We start from the raw sequence: 5,029 nt of genomic DNA, 5'->3' as shown, positions 1-5,029 counted from the left end.
GGGAGTTTGGAACAGAGAGCGTCTCTGTAAAGGGAGAAGGCGCAAGCGAACTCTGTAGGAGTAAACTCTCTGGAACGTGTGGGTGCTCTCACTTTAGAGTGGGGGCACCCTCGTATCCTTCAATAAATCTGTCTGCGGGTGGTTGATGGAGGGAAGGCGAGATAGGGAGTGCGAGGTCGATGTAGTTACCGTCGATTGGCCTACGTAGGCTGGTGGGAACGGGGAAAGCTGGGATATAGTAGATCCCTGCATCCCGGCACTGGCGTCTTGGTGCCAGGAGCCCGGGCTGAAGCGAGCTGCGGTGGTTATTGAAAAGCGGCAGGGGGCGCTGGCATCCCAGTGCCAGGAGCCCCGGCTGAAACGAGTTGTTGTGATTGTTGGAAAACGGCGGGGGGCGCTGGCATCCCGGTGCCAGAAGTGGTGGCGGAAACTCCGGAGTTGTTTGATCTGGCAGAGGATCTCTGTCTCTGCTTTCGCTACTGCTCTTGTTTTCTTAGGGCTGTGTTTGATGGTACTATTAGCCCCCGGTTCTTTTGTTGGAAGCCCAAGGATAAACCGAAGAAATCCTCAGTTCATGAATATAGAATTTGTTCAGGCCGCAGTAAAGTATGGCGGGCCTGGCCTCGGAATGGCAGGGCTCCCGCAAGATCTCGGTCAGAGTCTAGTGTATGCTCCCACATTAACTACGTTTACATTATTTACTTCATTTTGTAATGCAGAGTGGTGATGGTCTACGCAGACTCAGATCTGGAGTTGCAGTCAAGTTAATTCTGTTTCTCCATGTCTTCTTGTTGATAAGGAGACTACTGCCGTGTCCTCATGCTGAGCAACTGGAAGAGGGAAGTCCTCTTCCACATCCTGGATAACATCCATGCTGCGTTAAGAGCTGGTGCTATGCACAAAAGTGAGCCTTATTATATTCAACTAGTACCACTCCAACTCCTGCTCCAGTTATAGCAGACCAGAAATGACTCTGCCTTATATGTTTGATTGTAATCTTCAAATAAAAATAATCAACAACCTTTCCTGCACAAAACCCCCCATTAATTTGTAGCCGTGAAGAGAAACCATGTAAGTAGGAGGGGTTGTCAGTTAAAATGAATTCCAAGTCCAATATACTCTTTTTGTAATAAAACATTTATTACCACATAAATCTGTATATATTTCAGTGACAATACACATTTTTGTGTAAAGGAACCGAATGCAGAATGATATATTGTGGGCCTTCAAAATCACATCGACAGTACAAAGTATTATGGTGAATGATTTTTTTTCTCCTTAAAATCCATCAGTATATCAATGTATGGCTTTACTACAACCAAGACAACATTTATTCAATGGAAAACCTAACAGCAACAGTTGCCAATAATAGAGCTGCAAATTAATGTCAAACACATGTTCGATGACCAAAGAATGCCACTGAGTTATTGGGATAGAAAACAAATATGGGGCATAGGAGTTACTTACTGTTAATACCTGAAAAACAGTCTCCTTATTTGAACAATGCTGCAAGAATACAAAAACAGTGTTCAGCTTGATTTGTTGCTTGAATAGCAATACAATCACGGATATGCTCAGTTATGAATAAAACATCTAAAAGTGAATTGCAGACATGCTCAGTAGAATTATTACTATTTTTGTTGTGTAATTTATTTGTGAAAGAAATATGAATCTTTCAAATATTTATTTTATCCACGCCACAGAAGACATCATTTTTCAGAGCATGAAAAAATAATTCATCTCTGAGGCCGTAAATGAGAGGGCTCAGACATCTTGGAGCGAGACGAAACAATATGTAATTCATGTACCTGACCTCGATGAAAAGTCTTAGATTAATGTGAAGCAAAGCAGCTTCTATTAAAGGACACCACAGCTGGATTAAACAGAGCAGCTGCTGGAAAGTATGAAGCATTACTGTTTTGAGCGCTTTCCGTGTTGAGTTTTTGTTCTCTCCTGATGCATTTTTGGCCACTTTCATTATTTTAACATAGCAGAAGAAAATGACGATACACAAAATCAAGAAGTAAAACTGATACATTGTTGACCTCATATGTTCCTGCCATCTGTACACAATGAAAACCGCTACAGAACATAGATTGGATTCTTTGTAAAAGCTAAGCGGGACTGATGCAAAAAAGGGGGAGAGAACCACAATACAGGGCACGGAGCTGACGCCGTGAATGATGAGGATGCAAAACACTGTGCTTCTCGGGGAGCACAGCTCTCCGTGGCGCAGCGGCTCGCAAATAGCCACATAACGCTCCAGGGTCATTGCTGTCAAAGTAACAGGTGTGATTGTCATATACAGAAACACTGCAACAGAGATAATGACACATAACCAAACTGGCAAGACAACGCCAAAATACGTGAAGACGAGCAGGATATCAGACACAAATAAAATGAAGCTATCAGACAGTAGTGTAACAGCAAATAAGATATAGCGTGTAGTTGTGTAGAAGCAGTCCTTTCTTAAAAAGGTTACAAAGAGCAAACAGTTGACGGAAAGGAAAATTATCACCAGGAGTTGCACAACAATGACCCGGTGAATGCTCTGCTGATGCACGACACGACCACCAACCGATGAGTTGTTATAAGCCATCACTTTTCTAAGCAAATACACATGTTGCTGAGTTTATGCCAAATGCTGTCATTATTTGTTGTGGCTTTCAAAATAAAATTAGGTTGTTATCACAAAAAGAAAAAAGGTTAGTTCAAGCTTCTCTGTGGTGTGAAAATTAGGATTTATGTATAGTAAATTTACCAAATCCTCCCTTCAGTGCTGTGCATGAAGACTTTATAGACTGAATCCAAGCACAGAACCACGCACTCGAATGTATCTCTCACCACTTTGTGTAAGTGGTCCTCAGGGGCCCTCTGGACGAATCCATCTTGTAGGTGGATACTAATAAGCAGTGTTGGGAGTAACGCGTTACAAAAGTAATGCATTACTGTAATGCATTACGTTTTGCTGTAACGCGGTAATGTAAGGCATTACAAAAAAAAAAACTGGTAATATTTTACTCGGTACAAATCTCAGTACCGTGCGTTACAATGCATTTTAAACCCGAAATCAATTGACTCTACATTCGCGATCGAGAGATGGGCATACGCTCCACTTTTGGAAAAGTGTGAAAGCCGGTCCATGTGACTCTACACTATGTTAATTAAGCGCTGTTGTTAGCAGGCTCCATGAGCTGGACACCGACTCACGGAGCGGCTCCCGGTCGGTCAGAGAGCAGCCGACCCCGGCAGTCACACCGAGGATCAACAGCTGAGGGGCGGCGGCGAGGAGGCGGAGGCTCCGCTTTTATGTCCGCGTCATAACGCTTTTGGTGCGTGTTTAAAACAGTAGGTTTACTTCAAAACGCGAGCGTCAGACGCTGTCAGAGCGTTTATGAACAGTGTTTTAGAGCTCCCCCTAAATGTCTCAGGTAGGCTTTCAGGTAATTTCGCAGCATAACACAGCGCCTTCCGGGTCATTAAAAAAGACGTACGGCAAATCTGGAATGAAAAATGTCACTGTTATTTCATCCCCGAATCCCATTCATGAACACAATATCTAATATCAGTTAACGAGTCATTTTCCGTTTCTCGTTTTCCGTTTTTAAAACGAATAACGGGATACGAGTCATTTTCCGTTTTTCGTTCTTTTATTTTGAAACGAAAAACATCACATCCTGCTGTGTAATTAGCTGCATTGAACACAAGAAGATCTATTGAGAACAAAAAATCCATATTTCCTTTTATTTTGGCGAAAAGTAATGCAAAAGTAATGTAAAAGTAGTGTAATGCCTTACAATTCAAAGACAGTAATATTGTAATGTAACTAATTACTTTGAAATGACAGTAACAAGTAATAAATAATGCATTACGCTTTTGAAGTAACTTGCCCAACACTGCTAATAAGCAACCTTTGCTGCGGTGGCATCTTACTTGTCATCTTCGATGTAACACTACAATGAATGTAAAGCAGAGATCTTGTACAGGGGGTCCACCGAGTTACTGCAGGGGTTCCCAGAAATGATTAGATCCCAAACTTTTTTTCTTCCAAAAATTGAAATATTTCCAATAAATACACATTCACCGTGAACGAGATGCATTTAGGAATTATTATTATTGACAAAGAGAATGAAGTGTCGAAGATCTTGGTTCTTGTAGAGAATCCGCTGCCGCTCCCGGGCAGGACCCAAAAATCTCCAATTACTTAAGAAGAGATTGAGCGGATTTGAGATCTTTGAGATCTGAACGGATGTAGCGGTCGTACGTTTGCGAGGACCGGCGGCCCACGGGACGTATGAAGTGTTCTGGGATGCCACTACGGGAGGCCGAAGTGGCCGCTCCGATTCTGAAGGAGTGCCCGGAGTAGTTGTCGGGCCAAATACCAGACAATGAGAGCGTGAGGCGAAAGTGATGGTGGGACTAGAATCGTGTAGCCACTTGGCCGGACTCGGAAATGAAGAAGGGATCTGTCATGTTGTGCTCTGAGATTTGCGGAATTGCGAGAGTTTGGAGGTTTTCGAAGGGATTCAGTGGTGATTGGACCTTGAAGAAGAAGATGGGCGTTGGCGGACCGAATTGATTCGTTTTGGTTAGCTGTAAGTGGAGCACCATGATGTCGTCTGTAAAGCGAGACGAGTCGAAAATGCCAGCATGACGGCTTAAGTCGAAGCGAATGGTTGAGGAGGTGAATGCGGAGCATCTGAGGAAACCAACGAGGCGAACAAGAACATGGCTTCTGAGGTTGGGCGACTTGAGGAGTGCCGTACCAGGAACGGATCGTGCGGAGGCAGGTGGACTGCAAGTCGACAATAAGAGGAAGACAACGAGGGTTTGTGGCTGGCTCTTGGCGTGGGAGTCCTTTAATGAGGGAAGTTATCTGGGGATGGCTGGTGGCCAGGCCCGAACTGCCGGTTATTAGCTTGGAGAAGAAGCTGGTACCGCTAAGGTACGCTTTGATGGTGTGTGTTTGGATTGCCCTGATGGAGTGGGTGTAAGTGATGAAAGAGTCAAGGTGATAAGTTCGAACGAT

General features: G+C 43.7%; 1 pseudogene across 1 annotated transcript; it reads right to left on the bottom strand.

Moving 5' to 3' along the window:
• Positions 1-1,675: 1,675 nt before the first annotated feature.
• On the bottom strand, positions 1,676-2,599 carry LOC311019720 (odorant receptor 131-2 pseudogene; annotated as a pseudogene). Its single transcript has one exon. The product of its transcript is annotated as an odorant receptor 131-2 pseudogene (transcript).
• Positions 2,600-5,029: the final 2,430 nt, after the last annotated feature.

This window comes from Eutrigla gurnardus, assembly GCF_963514095.1.
Source record: "Eutrigla gurnardus genome assembly, chromosome: 10".
Taxonomy (NCBI): Eukaryota; Metazoa; Chordata; class Actinopteri; order Perciformes; family Triglidae; genus Eutrigla; species Eutrigla gurnardus.
This window is presented reverse-complemented; position numbering and strand designations above follow the sequence as displayed.